The following is a 17,876-nucleotide window of genomic DNA, read 5'->3' on the forward strand; positions in this document are numbered from 1 at the left end:
TCCACCTAACCTGCTCCGCGAGGTAGTCTAGGAACGGTTGCCACCGCCTGTAGAACCCCTGCGCAGACCCTCTCAAGGCAAACTTAATCCTCTCCAACTTAATGAACCCGGCCATGTCGTTTATCCAGGCCTCCAGGCCAGGGGGCTTCGCCTCCCTCCACAATAACAAGATCCTTCGCCGGGCTACTAGGGACGCAAAGGCCAGAATTCCAGCCTCTTTCGCCTCCTGCACTCGCGGCTCATCCACTACTCCGAATATTGCTAGCCCCCAGCTTGGCTTGACCCGGACTTTCACCACCTGAGATATTGCTCCCGCCACTCCTCTCCAGAACCCCTCCAGTGCCGGGCATGACCAAAGCATGTGGACATGGTTCGCCGGGCTCCATGAACACCTTCACATCTGTCCTCTACCCCAAAGAACCTACTCAACCTCGCCCCCGTCAAGTGCGCCCTGTGAACCACCTTAAATTGTATCAGGCTGAGCCTGGCACACGAGGAGGAGGAATTAACCCTACCTCGGGCATCAGCCCACAAACCTTCCTCGATCTCCTCCCCCAGTTCCTCCTCCCATTTACCCTTCAACTCTTCTACCAGCGCTTCCCCCTCTTCTTTCATCTCTTGGTGTATTGCCGACACCTTGCCCTCCCCGACCCATACACCCGAGATCACTTTGTCTTGAATTTCTTGTGACGGGAGCAACGGGAATTCCCTGACCTGTCGCCTCTCAAAAGCCCTCACCTGCATATATCTAAAGGCATTTCCCAGGGGTAACTCAAACTTCTCCTCCAGTGCCCCTAGGCTCGCAAATGTCCCGTCAATGAACAGGTCCTCCATTCTTCTAATCCCCGCCCGATGCCGGCCCTGGAACACCCTGTCCATCATCCCCGGGACAAACCGGTGGTTACCCCTGATCGGGGACCACACAGAGGCTCTCACTGCACCCCTGTGCCGTCTCCACTGGCCCCAGATCCTTAACGTTGCCGCCACCACCGGGCTCGAGGTATACTTTGATGGCGAGAACGGTGCCGTCACCAACGCCCCCAAGCTCGTTCCTTTACAGGACGCCATCTCCATCCTCTTCCATGCCGCCCCCTCTCCCTCCATAACCCACTTGCGGATCATCGCCACATTTGTTGCCCAGTAGTAGCTCCCTAGGTTTGGCAGCGCCAGCCCTCCTCGGTTCCTACTGCGTTCCAGGAACCCTCTCCTTACCCTCGGGGTCTTATTCGCCCACACAAACCCCATAATACTCCTACTTACTCTCTTAAAAAAGCCCTTGGTAATCACGATGGGAAGGCACTGAAACACAAACGAAAACCTCGGAAGGACCACCATTTTGACCGACTGCACTGTACCCGTTAGCGAGAGCGGCAACATGTCCCATCTTTTGAAGTCCGCCTCCATTTGGTCTACCAACCTCGTCAGATTCAATTTGTGTAGGGCCCCCCAACTCCTAGCTATCTGGATCCCCAGATACCGAAAACTCCCCGTCGCCCTCCTCAGCGGTAGGACCCTATCCCTCTTTCTTGGTCCCCTGCCTGTAATACAAAAAGCTCACTCTTCCCTACATTGAGCTTATAGCCCGAGAACTCCCCAAACTCCTTCAGAGTCTGCATGACCTCCACCATCCCCTCCATTGGGTCCGCCACGTACAACAGCAGATCATCCGCGTATAGCGACACCCGATACTCTTCTCCCCCGCGGACCATCCCCCTCCATTTATTAGACCTCCTCAGTGCTATGGCCAAGGGTTCAATTGCCAATGCAAACAACAGGGGGGACAGGGGGCACCCCTGCCTCGTTCCTCGGTACAGCCGAAAGTATTCCGACCTCCGCCGGTTCGTCACCACACTCGCCACCGGGGCACTGAGAAGGAGCTTAACCCAGCTAATAAACCCTCCCCTGAACCCAAACCTATGCAACACATCCCAGAGGTACTCCCACTCTACTCGGTCAAAGGCCTTTTCCACGTCCATAGCTGCCACCATCTCCGCCTCTCCCTCCTCCGACGTCATCATTATCACGTTTAAGAGCCGCCGCACGTTAGTGTTTAATTGCCTGCCCTTTACGAATCCCGTCTGGTCCTCATGTATCACCCCCGGTACACAGTCCTCAATCCTGGTGGCCAATACTTTTGCCTTAGCATCCACATTGAGGAGCGAAATCGGCCTGTACGATCCACATTGCAGTGGGTCCTTGTCTCGCTGCAGAATCAAGGAAATTGTCGCCTCCGACATTGTCGGGGGCAGGGTCCCCTCCTCTCTTGCCTCGTTTAGGGTCCTCACTAGTAGCGGGGCCAATAGGTCCGCATACTTTCTATAGAACTCCACCGGGAACCCGTCCGGCCCCGGGGCCTTCCCCGCCTGCATACTCCCCACACCCTTACTCAGCTCCTCCAACCCGATTGGTGCCCCCAAACCAGCCGCCTCTTGCTCCTCCACCCTCGGGAACCGCAGTTGGTCCAGGAATCGTCTCATCCCCCCTTCCCCCCCCGGGGGCTGGGATCTGGACAGCTCTTCATAGAAGGCCCTGAATACCTTGTTTATTTTCGTTGCACTCCAAACCGTGGCTCCCCCTCCATCTTTGATTCCCCCTATTTCCCTCGCTGCCGTCCTCTTACGGAGCTGGTGTGCCAGCATCCGACTGGCCTTTTCCCCATACTCGTAGGTCGCCCCCTGCGCCTTCCTCCACTGTGCCTCCGCCTTCCCAGTGGTCCACAGGTCAAACTCCGTCTGGAGCCGTCGCCTTTCCCCAAGTAATCTCTCCTCCGGGGCCTCTGCATATCTCCTGTCCACTCGCAAAATCTCCCCCACTAACCTCTCCCTTTCCATGCCCTCGGTCTTCTCCCTATGAGCCCTGATGGAGATGAGCTCTCCCCTGATCACCGCCTTCAACGCCTCCCATACCACCCCCACTCGCACCTCCCCGTTGTCGTTGGCCTCCAAGTACCTTTCGATACACCCACTCACCTTCCCACACACCACCTCATCTGCCAACAGTCCCACGTCCAGCCGCCACAGTGGGCGTTGGTCCCTCTCCTCTCCCAGCCCCATTTCCACCCAGTGCGGGGCATGGTCCGAAACGGCTATGGCCGAATACTCCGACCCCTCCACCCTCGGGATGAGCGCCCTGCCCAGAACAAAGAAATCTATCCGGGAGTAGGCCTTGTGCACGTGGGAAAAGAAAGAAAATTCCCTGGCCTGCGGTCTTACAAACCTCCATGAGTCCACTCCCCCCATCTGATCCATAAACCCCCTGAGCACCTTGGCCGCCGCTGGCCTCTTTCCTGTCCTTGGTCTGGAGCGGTCCAGTGCTGGATCCAGCACTGTATTGAAGTCCCCTCCCATTATCAGTCCTCCTACCTCCAGGTCCGGAATGCGCCCCAACATGCGCTTCATGAATCCAGCATCATCCCAGTTCGGGGCGTATACATTTACCAACACCACCCACGTCCCTTGCAACCTCCCACTCACCATCACATATCTCCCTCCATTATCCACTACAATAGTCTTGGCCTCAAATGACACCTGCTTTCCCACCAGAATTGCCACCCCTCTATTTTTCGCGTCCAGTTCCGAGTGAAATACCTGACCTACCCATCCCCTTCTTAACCTAACCTGGTCCGCCACCTTCAGGTGTGTCTCTTGGAGCATAGCCACGTCTGCCGTCTGCCTTCAGTCCCTTCAAGTGCGCGAACACTCGAGCCCTCTTCACCGGCCCATTCAGGCCCCTCCCGTTCCACGTTATCAGCCAGATTGGAGGGGCTCTCACCACCATCCCCCCCACACCCCCAGGCAGATTGGAGGGGCTCTCACCACCACCCCACCACCCACCCCCCCAGGCAGATTGGAGGGGCTCTCACCACCACCACCCCCCCAGGCAGATTGGAGGGGCTCTCACCACCACCACCACCCCCCCCCCACCCCCCCAGGCAGATTGGAGGGGCTCTCACCACCACCACCCCCCCCAGGCAGATTGGAGGGGCTCTCACCGCCATCACACCCCCCCCCCCCCCCCCCCCAAGCTAGCCATCTCCTTTTCTGGGCCAGACCCATGTCCGCGTCTCCCTCACCCTCCGGTCCCCCAGCCGGGGGACCTCCATCCCGACCACCTCTTCTGTGTCCCATTCCCTTTCGGCCAGTGCAGCAGCAACCCTTTTCCCCTCCCCTGCTAGACCCCTGTCTAGCTTTTTTGGTCCCCCCCATATCACTCCCGTAAGTCAGCTGACACCTGCTGACCCCGGCTTCCCCTGCCATCCCTTTGACCCCCCCGTGTGAGAGTCTCCCCTTCAATATACGTTCCTTCGTTCCCCTTCCCACCTTTCTTCCCACGCGTGGGAAAAGAACCCTGCGCTTTCCAAAGCCTGCCACGCCCCCTCTGGCGCAGCACCTGTCACGGCCGTGTCTCTCTCCCCCAGCCCATATAACATTCCCTGCGCGTGGTTGACCCCCTATATACAACAACCATCATACCTCAACCCTCAAACACCCCCCACCCTCACAAACCCTCAATTAGAGTCCAACTTTTCAGTTAGTATAAAGGTCCACGCCTCTTCGGGCGTTTCGAAGTAGTGGTGTTGGCCATTATGTGTAACCCACAGTCGCGCTCGCTGCAACATTCGAAATTTCACTCCTTTCCGATGCAGCACCGCTTTGGCCCGGTTGAAACCCGCTCTCCGCTTAGCGACCTCCGTGCTCCAGTCCGGGTATATTCTGATCTCTGCGTTGTCCCACTTGCTGCTCCGCTCCTTCTTGGCCCATTTCAGGACCCTCTCTCTGTCCGTAAACCGGTAAAATCTCACCACCATCGCCCTTAGCGGCTCATTTGCCTTGGGCTTCCTCGCCAGCACTCGGTGTTCCCCTTCCAGCTCCAGCAATCCCGGGGGGGGGCCTCCGCGCCCATCAGCACCCCGATCATTGCGCCCGCATATGCCGTGGCGTCGGCCCCCTCCACTCCTTCTGGGAGACCCAGGATCCTCAGATTATTCCTCCTCGACCTGTTCTCCAGGTCTTCGAGTCTTCCCGCCCACGTCTTGTGTAGCGCCTCGTGCCGCTCCACTTACACCGCCAGGCCCAAGAGCTCGTCCTCATTCTCACTCACTTTGTCCTGGATCTCCTGGATCTTCACTTTGTGGGCTTTCTGGGTTGCCCCCAGTCCTTCAATTATTGCCAAAATAGGCGCCACCATCTCCTTACGCAGCGCCTCGAAGCAGCGCTTGATGAATTTCTGCATCTCCTCTTTGTCCCTGGCTGCCGCCATTTTGCTTGTTTTCCCTCTGTTCTCCCGCTGCTCCAATGACACTTTTTTGGCCGTTTCGCTGCGGGTCTGGACCATGCAAGTTAGTAGGGGACCTCTCTCCTCACTTCCCCACGGGTTGGCTGTGAAAAAAGTTCAGTTGGGGCTCTTCTATCGAGCCCGAAAGTCTGTTTTCGCGGGAGCTGCCGAATCATGCGGCTTAGCTCCGCATAGCCGCAACCGGAAGTCCTACCATTCAAACACAACTTTACAAAACAAAAGCAGTATGCTAACTCAGATGATCTACCAATGCATTTTTGTTACACATTTGTTCTTAGAATGTGGGGAACGCCTGGAAGGTCATCCCTAGATGCCCTGAGCGCATAAGGTCAACTACATAATGTGGGACACAGAGCAGAAAAGACAAAGAATTAAATAATTTGCATTCATATAGCACCTTTCACAATATTTATATAGTGTCATGGAAATTTGTCCAGTCACATTCCCCTCAAGTGACATTTTTTTCAAGCACGGAGGTATCATGATCTGGAATACCCTGTTTGAAAAGATGCAGCAATAACTTTCACAAGGAAATTGGATAATAGTCAAAGGGAAAAGATCGCAGAGCTAAAGCGAAAGGACATGTACAAAGACATGTACTGCACAGGAACAGGCCCTTCGGCCCTCCAAGCCCGTGCCGACCATGCTGCCCGACTAAACTACAATCTTCTACACTTCCTGGGTCCGTATCCCTCTATTCCCATCCTATTCATGTATTTGTCAAGATGCCCCTTAAATGTCACTATCGCCCCTGCTTCCACCACCTCCTCTGGTAGCGAGTTCCAGGCACCCACTACCCTCTGCGTAAAAGACTTGCCTCGTACATCTACTCTAAACCTTGCCCCTCTCACCTTAAACCTATGCCCCCTAGTAATTGACCCCTCTAACCCAGGGAAAAGCCTCTGACTATCCAAAGCACTGGCTTGATGGGCTGAATAGTTTTCTACCATGTGTATCGTGCTATGATCCTGTCAGTGTATAGTTTTGTTCCCCAGATAGGTTTTGAGTGTTATTGCAATGAGGATGAATATATGAAATAATATATGGCAATGCAGTGATTATGGAACTGGTCCAACAGTCCATCTGACACCTTGGATCATGGTATACAAGCATAATCTTGAGGTAGCTAATTCAATAAATCTGAACCAGTACCAGAACAGAGAAAGTTTCTTGAATGTTGTAAAAACCCAACAGTCTCACGAATGATCTTCAGAATGGAGAACCTGTCATCTATACCTTGGTGTCAACTTTGGCTCAGTGGTAGAAGTCTTGCGTCTGAAACAGAAAGTGTTGGATTCAAGTAAACTCAAATCGAGGTGATTGATAGATTTTAAAAAAAGAGCACGAAAGGACTACATAGACTTCTGGCGAACATCACTGTATACTTCCCTTCGATCTCCTGGTCAGACTGGCCAATATGGGGTTGGTTAAGTTAGTTATGTAGTACTTTATCAAATGGCATTTATTAGCGAATAGTAAACAGTGCACGTTCCCCTGGGGAGGGGGGAAATCGATAAACAGTCCCCGGGGAGGGGTGGGTAAACAGTGCACATTCCCCTGGGGCAAGATTGGTAAAAAGTGCTCTTCACCCAGGCAGGGGGATGGGAGGGGGGGGGGATGACAATACACCAAACCGGTCCCCAGGGTCAGTAAACAGTGCCTGTCCCCCTGGGGGTGAGATCCCTAAACAGTGTGCCTCCTCCCCGTGAGGGGGGGGGGGCGGGGGGGGGCAGGGGTCGGTAAATAGTGCCGGGGGGGTTGGGGGTCAGTAAACAGTGCCTATGCCAGGGGGGGTAAGTAAACAGTGCCCACCCTTGCAGCACAGTGGTGCAGTGGTTCGCCCTGCTGCCTAATAGCACCAAGGACCTGGGTTCGATCCCAGCTCTAGGCCACTGTCCGTGTGGAGTTTGCACATTCACCCCGTGCCTGCGTGGGGTTCGCCCCCACAACCCAAAAATATGTGCAGGGTAGCTGGATTGGCCACGCTAAATTGCCCCTTAAGTGGAAGAAAAGAAAAGGTATGGGGGAGATGTCAGGGGTAGGTTCTTTACAGAGAGAGTGGTGGGTGCGGGGAATGGTCGGCACAACACCGTGGGCCGAAGGGCCTGGACTGTGCTGTTCTAATTGGGTACTCTAAATTTAATTTTAAAAGGAGATCCCGGCGGGGTCAGTAATCAGGACCTCTCCCGGGTGGCGGTCGGCTGATTACCTGTTGAGTCCAGGCAGCTGTGTCTGTCAGACGGCCAGCAGTGACCGCTCCGCTCTCGGGGTCACCGTGGCTCGCTCCCGCCCGATCCTAACGAACCGATCGCCACTTCACCTTCCCTTCAAAGAGCCCTCGCCCTCCTCCGATAGGGCAGGTCGGTGGGCACGTGACGTCCCTCCGGCCAGCGGATTGGTGCAGCCGGATGTCGTCTCTCCACCCAGCTGATTGGTGGAAATCAGGAGCGTCCTCAGTGTGGGAGGTCACAGGTAACCACGGCAACGAGGAAGCGGACCGCCTGCCCCAGGAGGTCAAGGGGCGAGAATATGGGATTGTCCCTGGTGCCCAGGGTTGGTCTTCATGATGAAAGCGCACCAACAATCTTGTAACTTCAATCATTATCACTACAGACAAATTTGGAGTTACTTTGAAATCATTAAACACTTCGGTTTACATTAAAAGAAAAATGCAGATAATAGAATATACAGTGGGAGGCCCTTCGGCCCATCAAGTCTGCACCGACCCACTTAAGCCTTCCCACCCTTCCATCCAGGGGCTGGTTTAGCACACTGGGCTAAATTGCTGGCTTTTAAAGCGGGCCAGCAGCACGGTTCAATTCCCATACCAGCCTCCCTGAACAGGTGCCGGAATGTGGTGACTGGGGGCTTTTCACAGTAACTTCATTGAAGCCTACTTGTGACAAGCGATTTTCACTTCATTTTCATTTTTTCATCCCTTTAACCCAATAACCCCTCCGAACCTTTTTGCTCACTAAGGGCAATTTATCATAGCCAAAGCACCTAACCTGCACGTCTTTGGACTGTGGGAGGAAACCCACGCAGACACAGGGAGAACATGCAGACTTCGCACAGTCAGTGACCCAGCGGGGAATCAAACCTGGGACCCTGGCGCTGTGAAGTCACAGTGCTATCCACTTGTGCTACCGTGCTGCCCATGGTAGCACATAATATTCAAACTCTGCTTCAAAACCTTGGAATGAAATGTGACTGCAGAGGCAGATTGAGGCATAACAAACCGAGAGAGTGATTGAAAGTGGCAAAATGGATTTCCCAATGCTTGGTAAACTTTCTATTTTATTTTCTACATACAAGATTCTACCTATTTGAACTGAAAGTTGAGTCCGCTGTCATTTTTCCTATCCCCAGTAATTTATCAATTCAAGCCGATTTGTTCACCGAATGGGTCTCTCCAAAATGTTCAAGTGATTTAACCAAATGACACTGTTATGTGCACATGCTTTGGACAGGCTCTCACTATAGGGCCGCTGACCAAATTTACTTCACAACTTTAGTACCATACAAATCAAAATTTGTGGAAGAATCAGGTAATATGGTTAGAAGCATAATATTGGCTTCCTGCTGCACAGGACTCAGCCAGCTAGGGTGATTGTTTCCCCGTGCTCATTGGACTGAGTTAACCCAGCACTGGTATAAAGGCCGGCTGTTATAGGGCCAGCTAAAAAGGAGCGAGCAGGAAATTTAGTATACAGGTAATTGGGGACAGGGAGGGAGAAGTGGGGTACGTGGTCTACTGTTTGTTGCTATTTTAGGGGGTATTTTGTGCGTCGACCCGCGCGGTTGTTTTAGAAATGTTAAATTGTGAAAATTACAAAGCTTCAATAAAATATTTTCTCAAAAAAAAAGGAGTGAGAACCTGGTGAAATGTAACCGGGCCCTGTGTGGATAATGCTGCTGCTGAATAAAAAGACTTTTAAGAAACTCGTTGGTCTCCTCTCGCTTTATCAAACTGGGGATGATGATGAATTGGAGCTATTGGGTGTAGCGCAACAATTACTCACAAATCGAGAAGTGATGAAGTCAATCGAGGCTTTATTAAGCAAGACTTGTTCCCCAGCAGCTCAGTTACAGAATGCAGCTGCTGGGAGAACCCGGGCTCTTATACTCCGCCTTGCTGGGTGGAGCCAGCAGGCGGCAGATCCAACCAGGACCCAGTGCCTGTCTGCCAATAGCCTCTCGGCTTCACAGGTACCGTACTACCCCTAATATATACCACCACATTCACCCCTTGTTAAAAAGGAACCCGGCGGGGTGGTGGGTCGCATGGTGGTAGGGGTTTACAAGGCTGGTCCTGGAACTAATTACATACAGTGGCTATGCATTTAGCTCAACAGTTAACTATTTACAGGTTTTGTCAGAATTATTTACAGATTTTTGTCACGCAGATTCCACGGGTCGAGCGGGTGCCCTGGTCGTCCTTGTCGATAGCCTCAGCCCCGGTGGTGGTGCAGGTGCTGGCTCGGGCACTGTCGTCTCTGGGAGCGTTGCGCTGTTCGTCCCTGATTCTTTACTCCTGGGCGGGCATGGGAGGAGGACCGATCCACCCGGGAAGGGAGCGGCCGTGGGGTGCGCCGGTGGGAGGGAGGGGGTGATTGGTGTGTGTGTGGTTCCGGCGGGCGCCAGGTCTCGCAGGGAGACCGTGTCCTGTCGGCCGTCGGGGTATGCCACGTAGGCGTACTGAGGGTTTGCGTGGAGAAGGTGAACCCACTCGACCAACGGGTCCGATTTGTGCGCCCGCACATGCTTTCGGAGCAAGATGCGTCCTGGGGCTGCCAGCCAGGTTGGCAGAGACGTTCCGGAGGAGGAATTCCTAGGGAAGACAAGGAGGCGCTTGTGAGGCATTTGATTAGTGGTGGTACACAGCAGCGACCGGATGGAATGGAGGGCATCCAGGAGAACTGGGAGATTTCTGGACCGTAGGGCCAGTAGGACGGTCTTCCAGACCGTACCGTTCTCCCTCTCTACCTGACTGTTCCCCCGGGGGTTGTAACTGGTCGTCCTGCTCGAGGCAATGCCCTTGCTGAGCAGGAACTGACGCAGTTCGTCGCTCATGAAGGAGGACCCCCTGTCGCTATGGATGTACGCGGGGAAACCGAACAGTGTAAAGATGGTGCCGAGGTCTTTAATGACTGGGGCCGCGGTCATGTCGGGGCAGGGGATGGCGAAGGGGAAACGGAGTATTCGTCCACCACGTTTATGAAGTACGCGTTGCGGTCCGTGGAGCGGAGGGGACCTTTGAAATCCAAACTGAGGCGTTCAAAGGGATGGGAAGCCTTTATCAGGTGCGCTCTATCTGGCCTGAAAAAGTGCGGTTTGCACTCTGCGCAGATTTGGCAGTTCCTGGTGGCTGTACGGACCTCCTCTACAGAGTAAGGGAGGTTGCGGGACTTCACAAAATGGCAGAATCGAGTGACCCCCGGGTGGCAGAGGTCCTCGTGGAGGGCTTGGAGGCGGTCTACTTGTGCGTTGGCACATGTACCGCGGGACGGGGCATCGGACGACTCGTTCAGCTTTCCGGGACGATACAAGATCTCATAGTTATAGGTGGAGAGCTCAATCCTCCACCTTAAGATCTTGTCGTTCTTGATTTTGCCCCGCTGTGCATTATCGAACATAAAGGCTACCGACCGTTGGTCAGTGAGGAGAGTGAATCTCCTGCCGGCCAGGTAATGCCTCCAATGTCGCACAGCTTCCACTATGGCTTGGGCTTCCTTTTCCACTGAGGAGTGGCGGATTTCTGAGGCGTGGAGGGTCCAGGAGAAAAAGGCCACGGTTCTGCCCGCTTGGTTGAGGGTGGCCGCCAGAGCTACATCGGATGCGTCACTCTTGACTTGGAAGGGGAGGGACTCGTCGATTGCGTGCAATGGCCAGACGGTTAGTGCTAAAAACCCATTTTTCCTTGTTATAGGTGAGGTTCAGGGCGTTAGCGGTCTGGAGGAATTTGCAGAAGTTGGCGCCGTGGTCCTGCTGGTCATGGCCGCAGATGGTTACATTGTCGAGGTATGGGAACGTTGCTCGCAAACCGTGCTGGTCAACCATTCGGTCCCTCTCCCGTTGGAAGACCGAGACTCCGTTCGTGACGCCAAATGGGACCCTTAAAAAATGGTAGAGCCGCCCGTCTGCCTCGAAGGCCGTGTACTTGCGGTCACTCGGGCAGATGTGGAGCTGGTGGTATGCGGACTTGAGGTCCACGGTGGAAAAGACTTTCTACTGTGCAATCCGATTGACCATATCGGATATGTGGGGGAGAGGGTACGCATCTAGCTGCGTGTACCTATTGATGGTCTGATTATAGTCTACGACGATCCTCTGCTTCTCCCCAGTCTTCACAACTACCTCCTGGGCTCTCCAGGGACTAATGCTGGCCTGGATTATGCCTTCCTTCAGCAGCCGCTGGACTTCAGACCGGATAAACGTTCGATCCTGGGCGCTGTATCATCTGCTCCTAGTGGCGACGGGTTTGCAATCCAGGGTGAGGTTCGCAAACAAGGAAGGCGGTTCAACCTTGAGGGTCGCGAGGCTGCAGATAGTGAGTGGGGGTATTGGGCCGCTGAATTGGAACGTTAGGCTCTGTAGGTTACATTGGAAATCTAACCCTAAGAGAGTGGGAGCGCAGAGTTTATGAAGGACATAAAGCTGATAATTCTTAAACTCCCTCCTTTGCATCATTAGGTTCGCGATGCAGAACCCTTTGATCTCTACGGAATGGGATCCCGCTGCCAGGAAAATCTTTTGTGTGATCAGACGAATGGAAAGAAAACAACGTCTTACCGTATCCGGGTGAATAAAACTTTCCGTGCTCCCAGAGTCGATCGGGCATGGCGTCTCGTACCCGTTGACCAGCACCATTGTTGGTGCCGTTTGGAGCGTCCGGGGCCGCGATTGGTCCAGGGTCACCGAAGCCAGTCGTGGTTGTTGCATCGCGGCATTTTCTTCAGACTCCGTGGAGCCGTCTAATCTGGGGTCCTTGGCTATCAGCCAAGATGGGGGCGTCCATGGATCGCACGCGGTCGGGGGCGGACAAAATGGCCGCCCCCATGGATCGCACGTGGCCGGGGGGGTCACAAGATGGCGGCGCCATCCTCCCCGCATGGTGTCCGGGACCCAAAATGGCGGCGCCCGCGGTCCGCACATTGATCGTTGGGGGGGTTGAGTCTGCTGTCCCCGTTCTCCCCCGGAGATAGCGGCGACCCCCCCGGGACTGGCACACCGCTGAGTAAGCCCCTTTTTGCCACAGCTCTTATAGATAGCTGAGCGGGCCGGGCAGTGCTGCCAGGGGTGTTTCGCCTGCCCGCAAAAATAGCAGCGGGGCCCACCCGGATGGTCTGGTGCTTGCGGGGGTGTGGGGGGTGCCGGGGAGTCGGTCGCAACGGGTGTCCACGGAGCCCAAGGGGCTGCCGCGCGGTTGGGGCCGTAGGAGCGGGCATTTTGTGAGGCCACGTCGAGGGAGGCCGCAATGGCCCGTGCCTCTGTGAGTCCTAACGAGTCTCTCTCTAACAGTCTATGGCGAATTTGAGAAGAAGTCATCCCTGCCACAAAAGCATCCCTGATTAGGAGCTGCGTATGCTCGTTTGCGCTCACCGACAAGCAGTTGCAGTTCCTTCCCAATATCAACAGTGCGCTGTAGAACTCGTCTCGCGATTCTCCGGGGATTTGCCGTCTCGTCGCGAGTTGGTGGCATGCGTAGACCTGGTTTATGGGCCGAATGTAGACTCCTTTCAGCATGGTGAGCGCCGTCGGGAAATCCTCCGCGTCTTCGATGAGCGTGTAGATCTCCGGGCTCACCCTGGAATGCAGGACCTGCATTTTCTGGTCTTCTGTGGTCCGGCCGGGGGCCGTTCGAAGGTAACCTTCGAAGCATGCTAGCCAGTGTTTAAACACGGCCGCCGAGTTTGCTGCATGGGGGCTGATTCGCAGACACTCCAGGGCGATCCGGAGCTCCATAGTCTTTTTAAGTCTGCTTAATAAATTGTAGCGCAACAATTACTCACAAGTCGAGAAGTGATGAAGTCAATCGAGGCTTTATTAAGCAAGACTTGTTCCCCAGCAGCTCAGTTACAGAATGCGGCTGCTGGGAGAACCCGGGCTCTTATACTCCGCCTTGCTGGGTGGAGCCAGCAGGCGGCAGATCCAACCAGGACCCAGTGCCCGTCTGCCAATAGCCTCTCGGCTTCACAGGTACCGTACTACCCCTAATACATACCACCACATTGGTGTGCTGCCTGTTCGGCTGAGCTACCTCCCTGAAATTTATTTTTTTAAATGTGTGGACTACGGTACAGTTTGTTGCTGTGGTGTTTTTTTTTTCTTTTTCGGATCCTGTAATGTCTTGGAAGGCGAGCGCCAGGCCTAGGTTTTGCTGCCGGCTTGTGAAATGTGTATGCTGGGAGTGATCTGGACTCTGACGTGCCTGGCAGGATGCGGTATCTTCTGAGCGACTTCTATTGATGATCACGCAGCGTTTCACCAATTCCTGTCTGCCGTTGTTTAGCAATGATGGCAGAGTGGCCGCTGGGGAGTCCGTTCTCGAGTTTGCCACCGCCCTTTGGGAACGTCATTCTGGTCATGAGCGCGGCGTTGTGTTTCAAAGACTGTTCTGTGGCTGCGTGGACTGTGGGATTTGCAACAGTGCTGTTTTGCCTGCGAGCTGATGGTTGTTGTGCGACTGTAGGTTTTGTGCCTAGAGACTCTGGCGTTGAGTTGACTGGGCATTCCATACGTTAGTCCTGATCCTGTGTTGGCGTCCGTGGAACCCTGTTTGGTTTTTTTTGCACTGTGACTTTATCTGCCTGTGTGGAGGTGCTGTACGAATGTTGGAGCAACAGCTCCCTGGGCATTTTGGTAGGTACTTTATTTTTAGGTAAAATTTAGAGTGCCCTTTTTTTTTCAAATTAAGGGGCATTTGGGGGTTACGGGACATTGAGGTGGATGTTGTCCGATGTTCCCCCACCCCACCTGTTTCCGTCTGTGGCTGGGAGGCATGCCACGCCGAGTGGACCTTGGGTTGATGGATCCAATGCCGTGGCGTGCCGTCCATGGGTTCAGATGTTGCCAGCTTCGCCCCTGTGTGACTGGTGAGGGTGTCGGGCTGGACGTAATGATTGGAGGAGTACCTGCCGGCCCGTCCTGCTTCCCTGTTCGCCTTATCCAAACCAATCTTTTTTTTTTGTGTTTGTTGTCTGGTCGCGGTGGCCTTTGCAGCCGTTTCACCCTCTCCTCCTCAGTGGCCGTCCTTGCGCGGGTTTTCCGACTTTGGGGGTGAGGGGTGTAATTGTTATAACCTGCCTGCTTACCATTGGCTGGGGATGAATGACAATCCCATAATCCTGTGGGAGTATGAGCTTCCCCAATGAGGGGGGCGGAGAAATCATTAGCAGACTCCCTGTATAAATAAAGCTGGCCAGTTTGGAACCAGCAGGAAGGAGTAAGCAGCAAGCGAGGTTGCTGCTGGTGTGTAGATATATGTTATTGTAAATAAATGTTATTTCTTAGGATCCTTGAAACTCGTGCTGGATTCTTCGTGGCCCTCACAAAACTGACGATGAGGGTTAAAGTGAATAGCTGTCTACACAGCTGAAGCCACCTCCCTGGATTTTTGTTGGATACAGGTTGGAAGTTGTTTTCTATTATACCATGCCTCTGTACGGACGTTTGGATGTTTTTGATGCTGCACTGGAATGCTGGAACCAGTACGCACAACGGATGCGTTACTATTTCCGGGCAAACAATATCACCGAAAACGAGCGCCAGGTGATCATATTGCTCACCGCCTGCGGCCCGCATACGTTTGGGGTGATTAGGAGCCTTACGTACCCAGCTGCACCGGACACCAAAACGTTTGAGGAGCTTGCAAATTTAGTGGGGCAGCATTTTAACCCAGCCCCGTCCACAATAGTACAACGTTACCGGTTTAATACCGCTGAGAGGACCCCAGGAGAATCCCTTGCCGACTTTCTATCCAGGCTACGCAGGATTGTGGAGTACTGTGACTATGGTGAGACCTTGTCAGAAATGTTACGCGACCATTTGGTTTGCGGTATTAACAATGCGGCCACCCAGAGAAAGTTGTTGGCTCAGCCAACATTGACTTTTCAACAGGCCATTCAAATAGTATTGTCCCGAGAGAGTGCAGAACGAGGAGTGCAGGAGATACAGGGAATGGAAGTGCATGCGTTGGGGCGCAACCCCGTCCATCCGAAAACGCCCCCCCGCACTCCTGCAGTATCTTGGGCGAGACAACGTCCGGATCGACGCCAGTGGCCATCGGACATTCCTTCCCGAAGGGAGCCTTCTCCAGAACCAATGGATGAGGAGCCATGTCCGTGTCAGACATATGGTCAGACATATGGTCAGCCGTGTCCGTGTGGCCCCCATTAAGGTGACAGTACAGGTCAATGGTCACCCGCTTGAGATGGAGTTGGACACTGGCGCAGCGGTCTCCGTGATCGCCCAGAGGACATTCGACCGCATTAAGCAGTGTATACAGACCCTTACATTAACCGACACACAGGCCAGGTTGGCCACCTACACAGGGGAACCATTGGACATCGCAGGAACTACGATGACCCCTGTTGTTTATGGACGCCAGGAGGGGCGTTTCCCACTTATCGTGGTGCGCGGTCATGGGCCCAGCCTGTTGGGTCGGGACTGGTTGCGCCATTTGCGCTTTCAGTGGCAGCACATCCTCCAAACAGTTTCTGGAGGGTTGACTGAGGTACTAGGACGATACCCAGATGTATTCCAGCCCGGTTTGGGGAAAATAAAAGGGGCCGTAGCCCGTATCCAAGTTGAGCCAGGAGCCACGCCGCGCTATTTCCGGGCGCCCCCGGTGCCTTGCTCGAGAAGGTAGAAGGGGAGCTCACTCGTTTGGAAACTTTGGGTATTATCAGGCCCGTCCGTTTCGCTGACTGGGCAGCACTAATTGTACCTGTAATGAAGCCAGATGCCACAGTTTGCTTGTGCGGCGACTACAAACTTACAGTGAATACGGCTTCCCGACTCGACCGATATCGAATGCCTCGCATAGAGGATCTCAACGCAAGCTTGAAGGTGGACTCTCGTTCACAAAATTAGATATGAGTCACGCCTACCTACAGTTGGAGCTGGACCCTGCCTCCCGACCATATGTAATGATTAATACACACCGGGGCCTGTGAATATACACGTTTGCCCTTTGGAGTATCCTCTGCCTGCGCTATTTTTCAACACGTTATGGAGGGCATTTTGAGAGGTTTACCACGTGTTGCTGTCTACTTAGACGACGTTTTGATTACAGGGACGTCGGAGCAGGAACATTTGGAAAATCTGGAGGCTGTCCTTAGACGTTTTTCGGAGGCTGGAGTCCGTTTACGTCGCACAAAGTGCGTCTTTCAGGTGAAGGAAGTAGTCTACCTGGGTTATCGGGTGGACCGCGAAGGTTTGCACCCCATCGCAGAGAAGGTGCACGCGATTCAACATGCCCCCGCCCCGACTGACACTTCGCATCTTCGTTCTTTTCTCAGCCTCGTAAACTATTACGGGAAGTTCCTCCCCAATCTGGCAACTACACTGGCACCTTTGCACCTTCTGCTAAAGAAAGATCACACCTGGGTTTGGGGTCAGCTGCAAGAAACCGCTTTCCGGCGGGTAAAACAACAATTGTCGTTGTCTGGGTTCCTAACCCACTATGATCCTGGAAAGCCTTTGCTCGTCACATGCGATGCATCCCTGTATGGTATTGGGGCCGTCCTGTTCCACAAGATGGAGAACGGGGCCGAGCGCCTGGTAGCTTTCGCTTCCCACACATTGACTGCAGCGGGAAAAAAGTATGCGCAGATCGAGAAGGAGGGCCTGGCAGTGGTCTTTGCGGTGAAACGTTTCCACCAGTACGTGTATGGCCGCCACTTCACTATCGTGACTGATCATAAGCCTCTGCTGGGACTTTTCAGAGAGGATAAGCCAATACCTCCCATTGCTTCTGCACGGATCCAGCGCTGGGCTTTGTTGCTCGCTGCATACGAGTATTCTCTGGAGCACAAACCAGGAACACAGATAGCGAATGCCGACGCACTGAGCCGATTGCCTTTATCGACAGGCCCCATGTCGACCCCCACGACCGGTGAGGTGGTTGCAACCCTAAAGTTTATGGACACCTTGCCTGTCACGGCATCACAGATCCGTGAGTGGACCCAGACGGAGCCAGTCCTGTCAAAGGTTCGACACATTGGATTGGATTGGATTTGTTTATTGTCACATGTACCGAGGTACAGTAAAAAGTATTTTTCTACGAGCAGCTCAACAGATCATTAAGTACATGAGAAGAAAAGGGAATGAAAGAAAATACATAATAGGGCAACACAACATATACAATGTAAGGGATTTGAACCCACATCCCCAGAGCATTAGCGTGGGCCTCTGGATTACTAGTCCAGTGACGTTACCAGTATGCCACTGCCACCATACATAGTCCTGTATGGTGGGCAGCATAGACAGCTCCCAGGCGAGTTGCGGGCATTTTCCTCCAAGCTGTCAGAATTCAGCGTGGAAGACGGCATCCTCTTGTGGGGGACGCGTGTGATTGT

At 53.9% G+C, this 17,876-nt stretch overlaps 1 protein-coding gene across 4 annotated transcripts in view; it reads right to left on the reverse strand.

Moving 5' to 3' along the window:
* Positions 1 to 7,645, reverse strand: part of LOC140409371 (citron Rho-interacting kinase-like) — a 334,921-nt gene extending 327,276 nt beyond the window's left edge. For 3 of the 4 annotated variants that reach the window (XM_072497833.1, XM_072497819.1, XM_072497838.1), the window contains exons 1-2: positions 7,505 to 7,645; positions 6,532 to 6,570 (exon numbers count right to left, since the gene is read on the reverse strand). The gene's annotated coding sequence lies outside the window, so the exon portion shown is untranslated. Of the gene's footprint in view, positions 1 to 6,447; positions 6,571 to 7,504 lie in introns of all 4 variants that reach the window. The other variant, XM_072497829.1, reaches the window with a different exon arrangement.
* Between the last annotated feature and the right edge of the window lie 10,231 nt (positions 7,646 to 17,876).

This window comes from Scyliorhinus torazame, chromosome 1 (genome assembly GCF_047496885.1).
Source record: "Scyliorhinus torazame isolate Kashiwa2021f chromosome 1, sScyTor2.1, whole genome shotgun sequence".
Lineage (NCBI taxonomy): Eukaryota > Metazoa > Chordata > Chondrichthyes > Carcharhiniformes > Scyliorhinidae > Scyliorhinus > Scyliorhinus torazame.